Source organism: Nicotiana tabacum, chromosome 14 (assembly GCF_000715075.1).
Source record: "Nicotiana tabacum cultivar K326 chromosome 14, ASM71507v2, whole genome shotgun sequence".
NCBI lineage: Eukaryota > Viridiplantae > Streptophyta > Magnoliopsida > Solanales > Solanaceae > Nicotiana > Nicotiana tabacum.
In genome coordinates this window covers 29,066,868-29,090,242 of record NC_134093.1, presented here as the reverse complement: position 1 = coordinate 29,090,242, position 23,375 = coordinate 29,066,868, and positions in this window count along the sequence as shown.

The window sequence follows — 23,375 nt, the reverse complement described above, 5'->3', positions numbered from 1 at the left end:
TCATGTTCAGTTTTTATTTCGAATTTTCAATTCAAACCACCTCAAAACTTCACCAAATCATCCCAAAATTGGGATTCAAGCTCCTTAAGATGTACCCAATCTATTCTAATAACACCCACCCAAACGAAAGCAAAAAAATTGATCTTTTTTGGCTACAAATAACTAATTAGCAATATTGGTAATATTTAGCTAATATTAGTAATATTTTATGAATTGATCAATTTTTATAATAAACTACTTATAAATGGACATAGCGGGTAATTTTCCGAAAAGAAAAAATCCCTAGACAATAATATACTCAGACAATGTGGGGCAAACATATTAAATCTCTAGATAGGCCCATCAATCTTGGTGGTGGGCTGGCCCCTCATGTGTAACGACCCGACTGGTCGTTTTGAGTACCGGCATTCCTTCCTGCTATTTGAAGTTTTAAGTAGCTTCGTATGATGTATTATAACTTGTTTGAATCATCGGTCTTGGGTTTCAGGTGATTCGGAAGTGATTTGGAAGAATGAATTTCATGTTTGAGGCTTTAAGTGGAAGAGTTAATTAAGTTTGGCTTTTGTAAATTTAATCCCGGAGTGAAGTTTTGATGATTACGTTAGGTCTGGATGATGATTTTGGACTAGGGCGTATGCCAGAATTTGCATTTGGATAATTCTAGAAGTATTTGGCGCTAATTGGCGAAAGTGGGAATTTTGAAGGTTTGGAAAGTTTATAAGTTTGATCGGGAATTGACTTTGATGATATCGGATTCAGATTGAGGTTTCGGGAATTGAAATAGCTTCGTTATGTCATTGTTACTTGTGTGCAAAAGTTGGGTTCATTCCGGGTTGATTTGATAGGTTTCGACGTGAGTTTTGGAAGTTGAAAGTTGAAAGTTCATTCAAGTTTGAATTGAGATGCGATTCGTAGTTTCGATGTTGTTATGTGTGATTTGAGGCCTCGAGTAGGTCCATATTATGTTATGGGACTTATTGGTATATTTGTTCGGGGTCCTGAGTGGCTCAGGTGAGTTACGGACGTTTATCAGAACATTTTTCTTCTTGTTGCCTTGTTGAAGAGTTGCTGGTACTGGTGTGGCCGCATCTACGGAGTCTTGGCCGCAGAAGCAACTTTGCAGATGTGGGCTATCCATCACAGAAGCGAGGTGAGAGCTGGTGAGGAAGACCGCATAAGCGTATTTTTGTAGCGCACCTGCGTGCGCACAGATGCTAGATTTTGAGAGCAGGAGCGGGAGTTGGTGCGGATACGGGTCCTTGTGTCGCACCTGCGATGTCGTAGGAGGGGATGTTTCTTTGCAGGTTCCATTTCTCTAGTGCCTCTCCGCAGAAGCGGAATGTTTGTAACAAAAGCGACGCCACAAAAGCGGCTAAGTGCGTCGCAGATGCGACGATGCCAGGGCAGAAGCTATATATCGAGGTTTTTGGTTCTTTTATCATATTTTGACATTTGGGGCTCGGATTGAGACACTTTTTGAAGAGAAATCGGGATTTGGGGTAGAAGCTATTTTGATTATATTTCGTGATTCTATCATCGTTTTTGGTAATTGGATTATGAATTATAAAGAGAGATTGGGGGTTTTAGCCTTAAGTTTCATAAAGAGAACTTTTGAGTTTTGAACATTGATTTAGAGTCGGATTTGAGTGAAGCTAGTATGGTTGGACTCGTAATTGAATGGGTTGTCGGATTTTATAAGTTTCGTCGAGTTCCGAGGCATGGGCCCTGATTGGACTTTTGGGTTGATTTTGGGCTTTCATTAAAGATTCGACCTTTATCTATTGGGTTTGTTCCCTTTGGCATTATTTGATGTAATTGAGTTGCTTTTGGCTAGTTTCGAGCCGTTCGGAGGTCAGTACGCGCGGGATGGAATTTTTGGAGCATCTCTTGGCTTGCTCGGTATTGGATTTAGCTTGTTCGAGGTAAGTAACACTTCTAAACTTGGTGCTGAGGGTATGAACCCCTGAATATACGTGATATGTGTTTGATATTGAGGTGACGCACATGATAGGTGACAGGTATGTGGGCGTGTACCATGTGAATTGTGACTCGGTTATTTTTGTGGTACTGTGTAGTTACCTAATCTTATTTGTATCCATAAAATCTCTATGTGCTAGAGTAATTGAGTTGTGATCCATGTTAGAGACCATGTCTAGGCTACATGTTTATTCCGTTGGGACCCACTGAGATCATTTCTATTGTTTAGTTATTTTCCTACATTGCAATTACATACTTAGTCATACGCATTCATTTGCATATCATTTCTCAGTCTCTGTTACCATTTATTGATACATCACATAATCATTTTGGGCTGATTTTCATGACATTGTGAGCCCGAGAGACTGGAGAGATTGATGACAAAGTGAGGCCAAGGGCCTGATGGAGAGGATATTGATAGGATCGGGATGCACGCCGCAACATGTATTATTGATTTATGATGGGATCGGACTACATGCCGCAACATGTTTTTAATTATTTATGCCACGATTGGCTTGTTATAGCGCTTGGGCTGAAAGAGCCCCTCCGGAGTCTGTACACACCCCCAGTGAGCGCAGGTACCTACTAAGTGCGAGTGCCGAGTACCGAGGAGGGTTGAACGACTGTGAGGACCGAGTGACTGTGAGGACTGAGTGACTGGGAGGACTGAGTGAATTGATACTCTAAGAGTATACATATAGTTTTATCACTAAGTTGCATTGCATTCGACATGCACACTTGACATACATGCATAGAGATGCATTTTCATCTTATTGTACGACATTGCGTCATTCATGACTTAACATACACATTGACATGTAGGCATAGAGATGTACTTTCCTTATGCCATTTGAAAATGAAACATTTACCTGTTCAAAGTTTTGGAAAAATCACAGTTTTACAAACGTACTCATATTTTGGTGATTTCGGTAAAAGATTTGAATTTTCAGTGACATACTTGAAAAGCATGCCTATTTTTTGGAACTGCGAACGAGTTGAGCACTATATCTCTGAGTTACTTCCTTTATCACTTTTATTATGTTGCTATGAACTGTTGTTGACTATTGGTGTTGGACTCCGACCTTTGTTCCAACTCGTCATTACTTTCAACTAAGGTTAGGTTTGTTACTTATTGAGTACATGGGGTCGGTTGTACTCATACTACACTTCTGCACCTTGCGTGCAGATGTTGGATGTTGATGTTGCTGTGCACGACGAGAGTTGGATTTGAAGATGTACCTGCATTTCGGTCATAGCTGCCTCCTGATCTTCGTAGCTTTAGAATTTTAATTTGTTCATGTATATTTCAAACAGATGATGTACTTTATTTCATACCAGCTTTGTAAATTTTAAATCTTAGAAGCTCATGATTTGTACTACAAGTCCTTGGAAAATTTTTGTATAAAGCAGTTGTATTTTCATTTCTTTTCTTAATAAATCTCATTTAAATTGGATAGTTGTTAATTGGCTTACTTGACGGGTTGGGTTAGATGTCATCACGGCTAGGTGAATTTTGGGTCATGACATCATGATGGTGGGCAATGCAGTACTAGGTTCAAGTTAAAATTATACGGGGCTCCCTATTTGGTCGTCCCTATTTAACTTGTTATTTGTTTTAGAAAATTTAACTAGTACCCAAAGTAAAGGCAAGTTCAGGACTTTTGATCCTTTTCCTCCTCCTCCTCTTCTTCTTGTTCTTCTTCTTCTTCTTCTTGGTCGCTGTGAAAACAAAGGTGACATTGAATTTATATGGTGTTTGTGAGTAGGTTTTAAAGTAGTGTGGTGGTGCTCCTTTCTTTGATATTGCTTAGGGTTTCTTCTTCATCTTCTTCTTAAGTGCAAAATGGATTTGTTAGTTTTTATTGTTTTGACAAATTGATGATTGAGGTTTGTTCTTTATAATTTTTGGAGGTTATGTTTCAAATTTGAACTTATTTGGAGTAGATTTAGGTATTGAAATTAGAATAACAAGTTTCTCTTTTCTGGCAATTTGCACTTCAGACCTATTTAGCCTTAAGTGCATCTTAAGTGAAATTTTTTCACTTTGGACCTATTTGGCCTCTGCATAAAAATATTTATTGCATTTTAGATCTATTTAGCTTTAAGTGCATCGTAAGGGAATTTTTACACTTTAGACTTAATAGGCCTTTAAGTACGTTGCACTTCAGACTAAAAAATATCTTCCTTCAACTTCAGACCCGATAGGTCCGAAGTTAATCCTAAAGTGGGTAGACTTGCAAAGTTTCATACAAAATGGTTATAAGTTTAATGGTGACTCCAAAACAGAGCGTAGATGCAAATGTCCCAAGGTTCGAGGGCTCATGAATCTTCCATGATAGACCAAATGAGACTTTTTTCTTGTTCCATGAACTTATATTGGAAAAAGGACAAGTTACATATTTGGCTGGTCAATAAAAAATAAGTTTATTCGCTAGTTAAATATACCACAAAAAAATTAACTATGTATAAAATATGTATATTATATATTAATATATAAAAAATATATATTTTTCCCGATATTATTTCTGGAGGCAGTTATACAATGTAGTTTTCTTAAAAAGAAAAGCTATAATATGCACGAAAAATACTCATAATGGTATAAGATATTTTTTTAAAAAAAACATTGTGCAGACTTAATGAAAGCAAATAATATAATACCATGTTAAGAGTGTCTTTGAATTAGGTATATAACTTTGAATTAGGTATGTAAGGCCTGACAATAACTAACAAGATGGATAAGGATTTCACTAAAGCCACAAGCTTTGATGTGTTAGTCATGAAATTGGTCTTTCAACTCAAGAGTTTCATGGCTTTCTATACATTCCGTGTGATATGGCCCAACTGCTTAGTTACATCCTTGTTATAATCCAAACTTAATTTTAATAAAGTCAATGTATATATTATTGGGGTAAAGCACAAAAATATCTTAAATCACTCAAAAATGAAATGGCATACCACACAAAGCATGACGTCCTGTTAATACTTAATACCTACACTTTAATTACAGAATGTCAAACATGGCAGAATAGGTGTCCAATTATTTATATACGTCAAATATTAATTTTTATACAAATATTGAAACGACCCGATCGGTCGTTTTGAGCTCTAGCGCGTCGTTCTTCGGTTTGAGGCCTTGAGTAGCTTCACTTCAGGTATTATGACTTATACGTGTGTTCGGAGTTGATTTGGAAAGAAAATTCTAATTTCGGAAGATTTAAGTTGGAAGAATTGACTAAAGTTTGACTTTTGAGTAAACGATCTCGAAATCGGGATTTGAAGGTTCCAATAGGTTCGTATGATGATTTCGGACATGGGCATATATTCGGGTTGAGTATCGGGTGGTCCGAAAGCATTTTGGCACTTATTGTGAAAAGTTGGCATTTTGAAGGTTTTAGAATTTCCTAAGATTGATTTGAAGTGAATTGTGGTGTTATCAATGTCCGTTTGAGATTCCGATCTTTGGAATAGGTTTGTATCATGATTTGTGACTTGCATGTAAAGTTTGGCGTCATTCCGGAATGTTTAAACGTAATTCAGACACGTTCGGCGAAGTTTGAAAGTTGAAATAGGTGTTTTGATCGCCGATTCGCAGTTTGGATATTGTTTGGTGTGATTTGAGGCCTCGAGCAAGTTTGCATCATGTTTTGAGAATAGTTGGTATGATTGGATAGGGTCCCGGGGGCCTCATGTGTGTTTTGGATGGGTTACGGGTCATTTCGCCATGTTTGAGCTACTGTTTTTAAGATCCGGCGCATCCTTCTTCGCGATCGCGAAGAAAGGGCCGCAATCGCGAATAGCAAAGTGTTGTTCCAGGCCTTGTGAATCTGCTGTCTATGGTCTGATTTCGGGAGCTTATATCTTGGAATCTATAAAGAATTTGGAGATGATCCAAAAAATGAAAGTTGCAGTCTTTGGTGTCTAGATTTCAGAAAGTCAAGCCATTTGTCATTTGGAATTTTGTACAAAAAGTTATGACCATTAGACTAGAGGCTGTCTGGAGGAGTTAGGTAGCTTGTTCTTGGCGCTCACGATTGGTTTTCCGCAATCGCGAAGGGAAATTTTGAGCTGAGAAAAGTTGTGCTTCGCGACCGCGAAGCATTTTTCGCGATCGCGAAGGGTAAATACCTGGGCAGAAGCTATATTTGTCATTTTTACCTCATTCCTTCCATGGGAGCCGACTCTGGAGCGATTTTAGAGTGTCATTTTCATCATTAAACTTTAGGTAAGTGATTTCTACACCTTGTGAGTTATATACAAGGCTTATATATGGATTTAAATATAAAAATTAGTAGAAATTATTGGAGTTTTGGAAAAAAACCTAGAAATGGTATTTTTAGATTTTGACCACAAAATTGGACATGGAATAAGGAATAAATTATATATTTGAGTTCGTAATGTTATGCGTAATGATTATCTTCGAAAACTTTCGGAATACGGGCACGGGGGCTCGAGGGTTGACTTTATTGACTTTTCAAGCGGAGTTGGAAATTGTTATAAATTAATTAATTATGGTTAATAGAGTGTATATTTATGGATTTGCACATTTGTTTGACTAGTTTTGGAGAGACGGGCATCAGTTTGAGGTGTTTGAGTGGCATTGGAGCCGGTTATGGAACTTCGGAGCGAGGTAAGTCTCCTGTCTAACCTTGTGAGGGGGAAATTACCCCTAGGTGATATTTATTGTTATGTGCAACTAGTTGTGGGTGGTACGTACGCACGAGGTACGTGTGCACTGGTACGTGTGCAATTAGTGGCATTGGAGTAGTTATGTGCAACTACTCCGTGCATAGCTAAAGCGTGTTTATGTCCGGGTAGACTTAGACTTAGGACTTTATCATATAATAATTGAATTATTTGAACTTGTTCTACTGGCTTAATTAATTAAATTTATAACTGAATTTGATTTAGAAATAAATATATGTATACTAGGCCGAGCCGTAATACTTTGAGTTGTGGGCGAGTTATTTGAGGAACGGTAAAGATTATATTCATTTTGTGCTCATGTAATGTATCGTAAGCACGTGTCTCATTCGGTAACTTCCTTCCTTTCTTGTGGAGCGGACTGAACGCCTCAACAGTATAATAGATGCATCTATAGTTCGTGTCGCTCGACCCTCGGCAGTGTACACATTATTCTAGATGGGGCTAAACGACGTCGCCAGAATCGTGCGTTATATCGCTAGTAGTCCGAATATTCACGAGATAAACCTTCCCCTGATGCCCGTCATTTTATGGTATTCCTTATTTATTTGATATTGCCACTTGTCATTTTCTGAGCTATTAAGATAGAATACAAGATCGAAAAATTTACACTTTAAAAGAAATATTTGAAAGATTATGAAACTTACAGATTTACCCCACTATTCCTGTGCACTTCATATTTGTCATAAATTATTATATTATTTTATTAGACCTCTAGTAAGTGTCTATACCGATCCCTCGTCCCTACTTCTCCGGGGTTAGGCTAGATACTTACTGGATACACATTGATTTACGTACTCATGCTGCAATTCTGCACTAAATGTGCAGGATCTGACAGGTTCATTGAGTGATCATCTTGGCGCGTAGGCGCATCTGTTGAGGAGACTTTATGTGAGCTGCAATTCATGCTACGCATCGCAGTCCACCGAGTTTCCATCGTACTATTTTTTTTATCATGTCTTACTTATACTTTGGACAGATATTGTATTATTATTGTACTCCTTAAAAAATATTCATGTACTTGTGACACCGAATTTTGGGGTTTCCTGCGGGTTGTTCGTTATTATAGTTCATGTAAATATTATTATTTACCCAGTAAATTCTATTTCATACTATTTAATTAAGGAAAATTAGGATTTCAAAATACTAAAATGAGTAATTAAGTTAATCAATCACCGTTGACTTGCCTGGCGGCGGTGTTAATCGCCATCACGACCTTCAGTGGATTTTGGATCGTGACAAATATATTAAATCTTAAACATTGTACACCACTAAACAACCTTAATGAAATTCATGCTTCACCACTGACATGTAGTCATTGAATTTTATTTACTATATTAGTAACATTACAAAATTATTTTTTGTCAAATTATATTAAGAAAAGAAGATAAATTATCTATCTTTTTTCTATCAATTGCATTGTTTTTAATAGTATATATGACGAGTCAAATAGCTTCTCCCACGGTTATGTTTTCTTGTATGTGAAGTGTCAAACTAAAATGAAAGGAATATTGTGACTGCTTTATATGTTTAATATTCCAAATGATAGTTATTTACCCCAAATGTGAATGAGGCTCCAATTCGCACTTTTTACTTCATTTAGGTGTTATTACCTTTATCAAATAGGAGTAATGAAATTATCCACAACCCGGGGCCAGGTACCTTTATAAGTCTAGAATAATTGAAATGTGTTATAAAATAAAAGCAACTTAGTAAAACATGAACAAGATATGTTGTTATGAAATAAAAGCAATTTAGTAAAATATGAACAAGAAATGGAGATAGAGAGAAGAAAGAGATTTTCTTCTTCAATTGTGTGTATTTTTTTTTATCTATTACAAGGCCTTTATATAGGCATGAAAAGTGAAGAAAAATATGTCATTGAATATGTCATTAAGCATAAAAATATGTCATTAAGCATTTGAGAAAATCATGGAGAAAGAGTAGACATCCACCATAATTTGATTTTTCTTATAACACTCCCCCTTGGATGTCCATAGATAATGTGCCTCGTGAAAACCTTATTAGGAAAAAAAACCCTATGGAAAAAAAAATTCTAGTAAAGGAAAAAGAGTACACATATTTAGAAATACGCCTTTTGGTTGCCTCGTTAAAAACCTTGCAAGGAAAACCCAATGGGACAAAACCTTGTAAGGAAAAAAGAGTACAACGCGTATTAACTCCCCCTGATGAGAGCATCAATTCACATTTTTGAGCCTTCGCATCCCAATCTTGTACACTTGTTTCTTGAAGGTTGACGTCGGTAGAGATTTGGTGAACAAATCAGCCATATTATCACTTGAACGGATCTGTTGCACATTGATATCACCATTCTTTTGAAGATCATGTGTGAAAAATAACTTTGGTGAAATGTGCTTTGTCCTATCCCCTTTTATGAATCCTCCCTTCAACTGGGCTATGCATGCTGCATTGTCTTCATGCAAAATTGTGGGTAGTTTGTCACACTTCAAACCATATTTGTCTCGAATAAGGTGTATTATAGACCTTAACCATACACATTCTCGACTTGCTTCATGAATAGTAATTATCTCAGCATGATTAGATGAAGTAGTCACGATTGATTGCTTAGTCGATCGCCAAGATATGGCAATGCCTCCATATGTAAACACATAGCCTGTTTGAGATCGAACCTTTTGTAGGTCATATAAATACTCAGCATCGGCATAACCAACAAGATCAGGACTGCAATTATTGCCATAAAATATTTTCATATCGGTAGTCCCTTTTAGATACCGCAATATGTGTTTGATTCCATTCCAATATCTCCTTGTAGGAGCAGAGCTATATCTTGTTAAGACATTAACTGAAAAAGTTATGTCAGACCTTGTAATATTAGAAAGATACATTAGTGCACCAATTGCACTAAGATATGGTACGTCGGGACCAAAAAGCTCTTCATTATTTCCATCGAGGTATTCAATGGATGTCCTTTATCCCTATAGAATATCTTTAAAATCATTTTAGTGTATGCTGATTGATGGACAAAAATTCCATCTTTCATATACTCAATTTGTAGACCAAGACAAAATTTTGTCTTTCCAAGATCTTTCATTTCAAATTCTTTCTTTAAATAGTCTATTACTTTAGGAAGCTTTACGCTCCCTAGGAGTTCCAATGATATTTAAATCATCAACATACACGGTGATTATAACAAATTTAGATCCAGATCTTTTTATAAAGACACACGGATAAATTGAATCATTTATGTACCCTTCTTTCAACAGGTACTCACTCAGGCGATTATACCACATGCGCCCTGATTGTTTTAATCCGTATAAGGATTTTTGAAGCTTTATTTAATAAATTTCTTGGAAACCCTAATATGCTTCAGAACAATTTAAATCCTTCAATGATTTCCATTATACGCATATCAAGTTTTTCTTGTATTGCCAGATTAAAACCTGAAATGGCGACATCCACCACAGGAGAACATGTCTCTATATAATCAATGCCAGTATATTTATAAATCTTCTTGTAACACAAGTCGTCTTTATGTCTATCGACTTGACCTTTTTTTTCGCACAATAACACATTTATACCTCCACTGGCTTTATACTTTCAGGTGTTGGGACTATCCATCCAACTTCATATTTTTCATGTGAAATCAATTTTCATTGCGTATTTTTTATTTGGCCAATCATTTATCTGTCCAAATTTTATGACAGATTTGAGCTCAAGATCCTCGTCAATATTAATAATATTGAGCGCTACATTATATTAACAATATCGTCGATGATCATTTTATATCGGTTCTACTATTACCCAATAAATACATAACTTATTGAGATCTCTTTATCTTATTATTTTCAGGTACCTAAGCCTCTTCCATAAGGTCTTATGAAGTGTTATGTCGTGGTGCTCTTCTAGAGCACTTGCCTCCTTATTATGACCATATTTAACATTTGCTCCTCTCCTTCTTCAAGGAGTTTTATCTTTGGAACCGATTAGTCTATTATGCTTTATGCATGCCATGGACTCTATTCATTATGAACTTTATTTTATTTGGAGCATTAACAGCTGAATTTGATATTTAGCTTTGGGTCAGCAAATACGTCTGGTAATATTTTGCAAATGAATTATCACTTGAACTTCAAGTTCACATTTTCTCGTACGAGGATCTCGATGTACTCATAATAATTCATTACATGTATTACTTTTTCAGCTGCCAATTTTCTCCCCCTATTGTTGGGATCACCAACGCATATCCCTAGTCTTATTTGGGGATCCATCTTTGTATATTGTGGTGGAATAATTAAATCATATAGCACATTTATATTTCTAGATGGAAATTATTTGGTTCCTGACCCTGAACCGATTGTGATAGGGAGAACTTATCATAACTTGGCTAGATACGTACAAGTGCTGTTGTATATTAAATAATACATCACATACCAAATTTTATTTTGGCAATTTTGTTCTCATAACCAATGGTTTAGATATAATTGGAGGCATACAATTTCTTCTAAACCAACTTGGATTTAAACCAGTATTATCAAGATAAATCATCATAATTTATATTCTGGAACTGTGGTCTAATAATTTGAGCAATCAATCTTGCAAAAGCCAAACTACAAGTTGATAACAAATGCACATGTGACCATAGAATAGATGCATCTATTAAAATCATATAATAGTAAACGGTCCACATGGAAGGTGACTGGGCCCATATATTTATCACCTTTTATTTGTTTCAGAAATCAAGGGATTCAATTCCAACCTTAACTGGTATATCATGAGAATAAGCAGCACAAGAGAATTCTTGAAGAATCTTATATTTCTTCAAAATATGCCAATGTCATTCTCAATTAATTTTTTCGCATCATAATTGAACCGAGATGGTCAACCGGTCATACCAACTAATATATATTTCAGTAAACCTCTAGTTTACTTGTGGCTTGTGATTGCATCATCATGCTTATACTTGTGTAGTACAAATAGAAAAAAAGTCAGGTAACCTTTCATATTTACCCGGTATGATTATAGTAATATAAAGATATTCAATCTTCTTTTCATTTATAGTCTCAATATGACAACCACTTTGGCTAATATATTTGTAAATCAAAATATTTCTTTTGAGACTTACTATAATATTAATGTCATGAAAAATTTTATTCATCCGGGTAGTAACAAATTAGTTCTTTCAGAGCTCTTAACTGCTTTTGTACTACACGATCTTTTGTCACACCATCCATATAATGAATGTCTCCTTCACAAAGAGAATCATATCATAATAATTGTCTTGTTCAAAATCATCACAAGCAAAATAATTTCTTGCTTTAATTTTGCTTTTAATAACTTTCATAAGGCATGACAAAATATTTTTTGGCGTATCACATGCATGCGACCAATGATATATTCATGTAACTACACAATAATAGTCATTATCTTTCTTTGTCTCAAACCTCCCTTAGAGGTGAGTTGTAGTATTTATATCCAACTATGCACAAGTACATTATTATGCATAATCTTTATCATATATATATTTTCACATTCACTTTTAGGAATGAGTATGCAATCTCAATGTTTATCACAAGTCACATTCTCCTCAAAGAATTTCTCCCTTTTTATAATTACCATAGTGATAACTATTATTATTTTGGCCTTTCGCACGCCCACATTCATTGGTCAACCACTTGTCTTTATTTAGACTTATCATGCACTGTTATCACATTCACTTCAAGAATTGAGGAAATCAAGCGGGACAAGCTTCATGCTTTTTCATGAAAATTATATTATTTTTTCTTTAGTTATTATTATTATCAATATGGTGCATTAGGACTCAAACCCAATGTCTTACCCATATAAAGGCATGCTAGGCCATAATGCGTTGGAACTTGAATCCAACATCTTTTCATCAACATAGTGCGTTGGGACTTGAACCCATCGTCTTACCCTCAATCTTTGGCATAATAGGCCAAAATTCACTAGGACTCGCACTCGAGCCTTTAAAATATTATTACTTCATAATTATAGGCATAAGTAAATTAACTTTCAATAAGACATATATAACTATTTCAATCTTGAAACAGTTCCTCCGCAACAAAAATGCTAGTTAGGATATATGTCAATTTTGCTTTCAATGAAATACATCATGTTATGGTAAAAATATTATTATTAAATTACCTTAATAATTATCTATCATAGTATGTAAAAGGTCAGAACATATATATATGTTGGAATATTATCTTTGTCCTATAAGAGATGTAGCAAATAAAGATATACCTTTCCAGTTTTTTATTTCACTGGATACAATTGAAAAAAATATTTTTACTAAACACTGTACATAAAGTTAATGCAAAGATATGAAAATATGAATGGGTTTAGATGGATGTAAAACTTATCTTTGTATTATCATCCAAGACATTTTTCATTGTACTTGATCTCATTGTCCGCTTATAATTTACATAGTCTTGACGTAGAAGATCATGAAATGAGCAATTCGTGCTGATAACGTGTTATAAAATAAAAGCAACTTAGTAAAACATGAACAAGATATGTTATTATGAAATAAAAGCAATTTAGTAAAATATGAACAAGAAATGGAGATAGAGAGAAGAAAGAGATTTTCTTCTTCAATTGTGTGTATTTTTCTATCTATTACAAGGCCTTTATATAGGCATGAAAAGTGAAGAAAAATATATCATTGAATATGTCATTAAGCATAAAAATATGTCATTAAGCATTTGAGAAAATCATGGAGGAAGAGTAGACATCCACCATAATTTGATTTTTCTTATAACAAAATAGCATTTCTTTGGCGCTTTTTCCCCTTCGAATTTTTTCCACTAAGCCAAGATTAGGTCATGGCGGTGACATCACCATGGATGTTAATTGGGCGTCAATTAAAAAAAACCTAAATAGACATTTATTAAACCGTTTAAACTAAAAATAGTCGATAAATAACTAATCCATATATAATCAGAGGCGGATCCAGATTTTAAATATTATGAGTTCAACTTTTAAAGTTTTTAGTATTGAGCCTATTATATTTTTAAAGTTATGGGTTCATATCTACTAATTTTTGTAATTTTAATGAAGTTTTACACATAAATTTTTATTCTGCGTCAAAAGTTATGGGTTCAGTTGAACCCGATGATACTACACTATATCCGCCACTGCTTGTATCAATATGTGTATAACTGTGTACAATCCGTGTAATTTATGTATATTGGCAAGCAAACAGCGAATCCAGCCAGTTATTTGTATAAAGATCTTGAAATATCACTAGTATTTAAAATATCACAAGTATTTGCAAATATTGATGACCAATAAACTACTACTTAAAATTGTTTGCACTTCAATATTTAAAAATAGTGAATTATTTGTGACCTAAAAGAAAAAATCAAAAAGGTTGCTCGTAAATGACGATACAAAATATTTTCCCTTTTTATGCACAGACTTCTTATTTTTCTTTCTTGGGTATTTGCCAAGACACCTACTCTACGTACTAATTAAGATTACATAAGAAAATTCGTCTTGGATAAAAAAAGATAGGCATAGGCTACTATAGCTTGTTGAAATAGATCTTTAGATTTTAACAACATAATTAAGAACAACAGCGACATGTGTAACACAGTGATATTTTAGATTTTAATAAAGTTGTATGTGACGAGTCAAATCAAAATGAAATCGAATATATATGACTGCTTTCATATTTAATTATCCCAAGTGATATTTATTTACCTCCTGTATGGATGGAGAGACTAATTCCCACGGCCTTTTTCATGCTTTAATAATCTCGCAACACATATCTCAAAGGAATCAAAGAAAGTTAGAATTAAGGGTAAGGACATTGTTGAACAAACACCTTTATATAAAGGGACTCTATCCATTAGACTATGCAATAAACACAACCAACATTTCTTCTTTCTATAGCCAAACCAAAAGAAATTCTTTCTAGTTTTAACACTTTAATTCGCCAACACCTAAATATATGGCACCAAAGAAAGACATTTCTAAGATAGGCCAAGAAGGTTTTACTCTTGTTGACGAAATGTATGAAAGAAAGAAAAGGCCTTCTTTTTCTGCTTCATACCAACCACAGAAGTCTCATATTATTCAGCTGAAACCAGCTTCTGCCATTCAAGGGAGAGTTATCAACAGTCATGAAGCTGTAAAGTTATATGGAGGAATTGTTTTATCTGATTATTCTAAGAGAAAATCAACAACTTTGGCTTATTAATTAGTGCCTGCTGCAGGTTGGCTATTGTAGTTATGTATAATATGTATGTGATGAAGTTTTTTTTTTTTTTTTTTAAATTTTAGATTAATCCATCCACCCGAGCTTTCACCTCTCGTGGTGTTGGGGGATTTGGCAAAGATCCCTACCATATAAGCTATAGCTCGCTACTTGTATGTGTGGTCTAGGGATTAGTTATGTTCCCTAGCCTTAGCTAAGCATGTAAGTGATGATCTTTTATATTCCACTTATATATATATATATATATATATATATATATATATATATATATATATATATATATATATATATAATATATATATTTATATATATATCATGCTCCCTTGTGATTTAATTAGGTCATGAACCATCTTTTGTTTTAAGTTAATATACCTCCAAGTGGGCCATTAATATACCTGCAGCCATTTTCATTGGGGTTGGAGTTGGGTGTGGAGCCAGAAAAATATAACACATTGAATTTGGGGATTTGGATAATTTGTTGCCTGAACTTGCCGGTGGATCTTCGACGATGTGGAGGACCCATCAGTCAGCTTTCTTAAGGGTTATTAACAAGCAATAGGGTCGAATTCGGTTAATGGGGCTAATATTATAAATTTGGATTTTTAACGGTGTTTTCGTTCAGATTTATAATACATGAAAAGTGGCTAAATTTTTGCTGATAACGTGTGTGCCGGATCGGACTTGAGTAGAAGCTAATTTGTGATGATAACGTGTTATGAAATAAAGGCAATTTAGTAAAACATGAACAAGAAATAGAGATAGAGAGAAAGAAGAGATTTTCTTCTTCAATTGTGTGTATTTTCCTATCTATTACAAGTCCTTTATATAGGCATGAAAAGTGAAGAAAGATATGTCATTTAATATGTCATTAAGCATTATGAAGATCATGGAGGAAGATAATGGAGGAAGAGTAGACATGCATCATAATTTGATTTTTCTTATAACACCCCCGCTTGGATGTCCATAGACAATGTGCCTTGCTAAAACCTTATTAGGAAAAAACCTCTAAAAAGAACCCTAGTAAAGAAAAAAGAGTACACGTGTTTATAAATACGCCTTTTGGTTGCCTCGTTAAAACCTTCAAGGAAAACCCAGTGGGACAAAACCTTGTAAAGGAAAAAGAGTACAACGCGTATTAACTCCCCCTGGGACATACGGGTTGGGTCTGTGGCAGTTTTGCGGCCCGCAAACCTGTTCTGCTGTCGTATAATGCACCGCAGACTTTTCTCCAAACTTGCCCAATTACTGCTTCACTCTGCGGCCATTCTGCGGCCCACAGAGTGATTCTGCGACCGCATAGTGGGCCGCATAAATGTCTTTTTCTGCCAAAATATTTTCCTCTACAATCCTCAAACACGTAAACCCACCTCGGCACCTCGAAACCTTAAATTCCTTTACGAAATTTTACGGGGCCTTATATTCTTCCCCACTTAGGATCATTCGTCCTCGATTGAGGGTCAAAATCCGTCACTAGCATTCAATGTGGCTTAGCTGCTATAACACACACCAGCAATTCTAAATTTTTTACTAACTCTCTAAATTTTCAAAATTTTTGTCAGAGTATCCCCTGTAACTGGGCCTATCCACCTGTTAGAGAATCCCAGAAACCAATCCTAACAATATATAGATAACACCACATTGTACCACAGACTTGAAAACAACACCAACCATGACATCCTAGGCATTATATTATCAGTTGGAGAATTTGCATACACTATACAAGTTTGGACGCCACTCGTAGAAAATAAACTCCTAGCATTCTTTTAACACAACAATTCCGTGATGATGTTGACTTTCTTCATAAATTAGTGAACGAGTTCTGGCCCCTATCAACTCTGCCATACCAACTTTGGACCATCTATGGGCAACTTTTGATCTCCCACCACACGACACACAAACCAGTGGAGTAATAACCCAATACACGATAATCACGGCCTTCCTTTGCCTATACTCCTAAAAATACATTCCTGTAGCCACTCATTGACCCAGTCATGATTCGACATAATAGAGTACATCCTTGTGGGAACCTCACAACTTTTCTTGCTCTTCCCGAATCTCTACTTTTAAGAGACAATACGAAATATGATCTTCAAATTTCTAGCATTGACCTTTAGCCTCATGCAACATTCGTGCAATATTCTGAACACGTCTTCCCATACTTGGATATTGAAATATAACAATCAAATTGCTTTTTCTCATATAAAAAAGCTTATGCACATACGCCTATAGAGTGAGTAAGGGCATACACCTTCACCCACATCTTTCTCTTATATGATCACCCCCGTTAGACATCCTTTCTAATCACTTTAGTCGCTTTATAACCTTGGGTTAACACCTCTAATCCTCCCTACCAAAACCTATTGCGATCACACATTATCATTACCGTATGAGTTAAAATTACCGTGGTTGAAGTTCCAAACATATAAGGAAGTACCATCCCATGATCAAGCATACATGGCACAAAACTCTATGGTCACACACATTCACACACATCATGAAACAAGGGAAAATGGGGTTGAGGGACTTACTTACTGTCCCTTGGCTGTTGGGGTAGTGCCTTAGCTAATGGCCCTTGACTTCGCACCTGAAACATTCATCAGTGCCACGTCGGCACACCCCCAAATGACGCCTCCTACACTTGGGACATGGGGGCCTCTGTTGCAGCTGATAATCCCCGCTTGACTGGACCTGCTGATAAGACCCCTTGTTACCTTGGTTACTATGGCCCCACCGCTGCTGATCAGGTCATGATGGTAGTGCTCTAGCTGAAGAATAAGCAACTGACTGCGTGGGTCTGGATGACACTCTCCTATGTAATGCCTTTCCACCATTACCCCTACTATAGGAGCCACTAAGATTGCCCGCGGATCGGGTCTTTTTGTTATTATCTTGCTCCATCTTTCCTCTTAACTTTCGATCCTTCGTAGCTTGAGCGAACGCCACCATTATTCCATAATTCATATCAGAATTTAAGGCAGTCGTGGCGGCCTCATTAATAACCAAAGGGATAAGGCCTTGTACAAAATGGCGCACTCTAGCCTCCATAGTGGGCAACATATAAATAGCATACTTGGATAGGTGCGCGGACCTTATATGATACTTCCACACGCTCAGGCTACCTTGCCTCGGGCTCTCAAACTCTGCAGCACGGGCTGCCTTAGTCTCGACAGGCAAGAAATGGTCAATGAAAGAATCAGTAAACTCACTCCACCTCGCCGGAGGAATTCCCTCCTCACGGGACTCCTCACATAGCTCAAACCAAGAATATGCCACCTCTTTCAGGCGGTAGGAGGCCAACACAACTGCCTCCATCTCAGTAGCATGAATAACTCGGAGAGTCTTGTGCATCTCATCAATGAAGTCCTGGGGGTCCTCCTCGGGGTTAGTACCCGCGAACATCGGAGGATCTAACTAAAGAAACCTGTTCACTTTGGAACTGGTGGAAATCCCATGCAGACTAGAAGAAGTAGGTACAACATTCGATCTCTGGGCCTGGGAAGCCACTATCAGAGCCAACATTTGTATGGCTCCCTTAAGATCCCATCAGAAACACCGAAATCGGAAGCTGGGGGTAGAACTGAAATATCTGTTGCAGGGACCGTTGCACCCTCGGTAGGTGTAGGGACATGTGCGATCTGATCAGTTGTAGTAGAATCATGCAGGGTAGTAATTGCGGGAATATCCTCACCCCTCCGGTGCTCACCCACATCATCAAATATAGAATCAACGGCCACTCCTGGGGTGACATTAGCTACTTGGCCAGTTCTTGCCTTCTTCTTAGGTGCCATTTACTGAAAGTTAGAGCAAAGCACGAGTTAATGGAGGAACAATCTTACAATATTATATTTAACAAGGAAGGTTAGGACTAATAATTAAAGGTAAGAAAATACGAACAAAGAGAGGTTAGTTAAAGCTATATAACAAGAAGCTTCGTATTCCATCACATCTATGTAGATAATAACAAAATGGGTGCCGCATTTTACAAATAGAACAGAGGAAGGCATATTCTCCAAGCAGTAATTTCAAAACTATTACGACTTTAATTTGCTATTTGTGTTTTCGTAATGCAATTCATTACATGGAATAAAGGACAAATGTGACAAAACTATATGATTTTAAAGTTAAGAGCTCAGATACTATTCTTGCGAAAAGGAAAGGTGGTAAGGATACAAAGTCCAAGTTATGTTCAGTAACTCTGATTAAACTCATAGGAGTAATACACATCAACCAGAACTTTGTAAAGATTTTAACTTACGATAATGTAAAGATTTTTTGTACTATCTGGTCATATTTATCTATTGTAACAAGTAATTAACCTGCATATTGACTTTGTGGCCGTGGATTCAACTTGCTAGAGGTGGAGCTAGCCTATACGAGTTCGGCTGAATCTAGTCACTTTTGCTTAAATATTATATTTACATTACGAAATTTATTAAATATATATAAATATTTAATTGTGAACACAGTAATTAAAATGAGATATGAGTTCTATAACAAATTTATGAAATGATAAACTTCAAATTCAAGTTTTGCCCGATCACATAAAGATAGTGGAGGAACTCGTGAAGCTTGAGCGAAGTCCGCTCAAACGCATGAGCGATCACATAAGAAGTCCTAGAAGCTTTGCGAAGTTCGCGCGAAGTTTGTGCAATAGCACAATGCAAATCCAAGTTTGACTCTGACTAAACTCACAAGTCACAAGAACATAGATATCAAAATGATAGTGTCAAGATTAGAGCGTATTTATATTATATTCTTTACCATTGTTTTACCGATACTTTTTGTTGATACATAGTTATATGAAAATTATAGTATTTGAGCTTATTTTGGAAAAGATTTGGCAATATGTAAGATTTTGAATGCAGTGAGGATATTATTAAGTGTTGCGAGTAGCGGTGCAAGAGGGTGTATCAATATATTATTAGCCATAGTGTGATGGGATTAACTCGTCAAATGCTCTTATTATTTTAGTTAGGGCAGCTTTACGGGGGACGATAGTTCATTAACAACATTACCAAGTAAACTCTATACCTCTCGGTAATTTGAGTGATTTCCCCAATTTGTCTTTCTCAAGTCCAAATGGGTATTGCACAAAACAAGTGATAAATTCTCAAGTCGAGTCTTACTATCTCTAGATTCAACCCTTTAATTGGGGCTATTAATTTCTTGAGTTCGCCCCAATTTCTTGTTAGCCAAGTTTTCCTAGACTTCATCTCTCTTTCTCAAGTAGAGACTAAGTCAATTAGGCATGAATCAATGTTTGCAAACATTAATTCTTGAATTCAAGCAAGAACTAGACTAAATATCACTAACCCAATCACAAACAAGTCCTAAATCAAACACTCATTAAGTACCCACACTAGGGTTGGGCCACAACCCTAGCTAGAAATTTATCTACTCATGAAAAATGAATAAATACAAGACAAAATTAAGATATAATGCATAATAATTGATTAGGGAAAGAAAATCTAATGTTTAGAAGCTAATCTAGTACAATATTACTCAAAACAGTAAAGAAAAACTGCTCAGGTGTTCTCCCAAAACAAAACCTACCCTAAAAATGTTAAAAGTTCTATTTATACTAAGCTGAAAATATCTGACAAAAATGCCCCTGCGGAGGTTGTGCGGCCGTATAATTCTGAGTGCGCTCCGCACTATGAGCTTGACTAGTCCACTGGGCCTTCTGTGGCCTCAAAAAAGTGGGATGCGGCCGCACTTCATCTAATTATGCGGTCCGTACATTTCTGAGTACGGCCGCACACTTGACTTGGGTTGGGACTTGGACCTTCTTCTGCGGACCGCATAATTATGAATGCGGCTGCACCTTTGAATCCCGCGACCGCACAATAATAGTGCGGTTCACACAGCTTCAATCAAGGCTCTCTGATTCTGGTCGTTTGCGGGCCGCATAATAGTGAGCTTGCCCAAAATTCCAACTCTTTGAATCTCTCTTCTGCGGCCGCACCAAAATTATGCGGTCCGCATACTCAAAAGCTAATCTGACAGGGATTCTTCTTTGTTTGCGGCCGCACACAGTATTGTGCGGTCCGCACTATAAGTATTTTTGCCTTGTTTTGGTCTTTGTCCAATTTTGACTCCTTTTGAGTTGATTTTTACTTCTTTGGCTCGTCTCCTAATATTCCTGCACGAAAGCACATTTTATTAGTTCCCGCGAATACCTTTAAGCATTTTTGAGCTAAAACGCAAGTAAAACAGAGAAAATTAGCGGTCAAAATCCCTACTTATCAACTCCCCCAAACTTAAGATTTTGCTTGTACTCAAGCAATTAAGGCAATTCCCACCTACACTAGAAAAAGGGATATTTTATCTGGCCTAAGGTGAATCAATCACATATCAATTGGGACCAACAATTACCCACAATACGTATGAATTATCAACAATGCAATAATTTGACTTTTTGAGTACAATAATTTTAATGTGACACTAGAGGATCAAGAGTTGACTTTATTCATCAACGAAGCTCGCTCCTTCATGTAGGTCATTGTGGATCCCAAACTCCTCCTCCTCTACTCTTCATTAGCATATCTCACTTTTGAATGTAACACTCGATGCAAGGATTGTGAAAAGCTCGCTCATCTCTCTCAAAAGAATGCCACAAGTCCGGCTCTAAGTACCATAAGCTTGCCCCTTAGGTAAATCACAACTAATTTAAGCTCACTCAACTTGAAATCATGTAGTGCTTTTACGGGATGTAATGAAGGATTTTGGACTAAGGTAGGACTTATTGAAATATAATGGTTTTATCTTTCCTTAAGCACTCCATTTTCTCTTTGGCTCATACTTTATCGACTCTTTGAGTCAATTCCTTTTTCCTCGGGGGAACTAGAGAGACGTAACGTCACTCTTTATTGGTCATGACATTCATTTTTCTCCTTTTCTATTTACTCCATGCTCTTCATCATTGTTTACTTTGAATCCCTTCAACTTTCTACCTTATTTACTTTCTTTTTGGCATTTTTCTTTTTATTCTTTCTTTCTTTTCTTTGCCTTCCCTTTTTTTTCCTTTTCTTTCTCTTCTTTGTACCTTTTTTAACTTTCAAACTCCTCGTCCATCCCCCAAACGTATGTTTTTGCCAATTGTTTCTCAATAATGCTAAGGAAAGATTGGGTGCCAAGATAGGGTCATTACAAAACGGATAAAGGCTTGTAACGTAATTATTAAAAGAAAGAAGGCTTAGGCTCAAAAGGGTTGACTAGGGATATCACATTGGTAGGAAATGGAAGATTTCAAACTTCAAATCTGATCAAGGAGAGCCTACAATCATTTTTCAAGCCAAGCTACACTTAGAATTTCGCCTAAAAAAATATTCGGGGCAAGTTCTAGACTATTAGCACTGGAACTTGGACTTACAATTCAATACCTTCCCTTCACGCTGTTGAATTGCAAAAGAGACCGGAGTCGAGGGCCCACAATAACCCTAGTTAATATTGAGAATCACAAATGGCTCGACTGAACCACTCGATAACTATTTAAGTCAACACAAGAGTCAAAAGGTCACAACTAGAGCTATTTTATGCCAACAACTTTGTTTTTAACCATAAGGTTGGAGGTAAATGTGTTGGTACTAAGTGAAACATGCTTGAGACCCTTTTATTCATTACTACTATATTTGCCTAAACATAAAATAAAACGGACTCAATCTCTTAAGAAGGTTGTCACGCCATCCATCGTTGGGAAGAGCCACCCGGTTCACACAAAATCCACCTTTGGAAAGAATCATGGCATTAAGAAAACCAAAGGCTTATTGATCACTCAAACGTAAAAAGAAGCTAACAAATCAAAAAAAAACTACTAAAGTAAATAAGAAGTTATACTACTAAGAAAGACAAAGTAAAAAAGCTACGAAATAAACTACGGAAAGCAAAATAAATGAATATACAAACCGAAGTAAAATGAATATATATACATAAGGGAGAGTGAATATATACATCAAATGAATGGGAGAATATATACATACCAAAGAGAAAATAAAGATAAAGGAAAAATAGTATGAGAGTTATTACAGGCTACATGTCAATGTCAATCAATTAAAATAGACCACCCCCCGAATAAAAATAAGCATTGTCCCAAATGCTTAACAAAAATAAGAACAGGGAAGGGTAAAGAGTTAAGATAACTCCCTATGTGGTCTCAGTCTACATGGGATCCGCAGCACCCTCTATCTCCTCTAGCTGTATTTCATCATCAACTGGTTGAGGGACAACAGGGTTGCTGAGCATCTGGATCATCTCCTCAGCGGTGTGGGCAGTCGCAACCGGCTCCTCAGACTGGTCGGCTGCTATATGTGATGCCTCTGGTACTGCTGGTGCTGAAGGTGCTCCCTCTATAAGTATGTCCAGTGGTAGATCTCCAGCAGATGCAATTTTGGCAACCACTTTCCTCAACTTGTCCACTGACCTCTTCGATGCCTGAGACTACCGCATCTTCTTTGTTTGCTTTCCCAACTCCTCAATG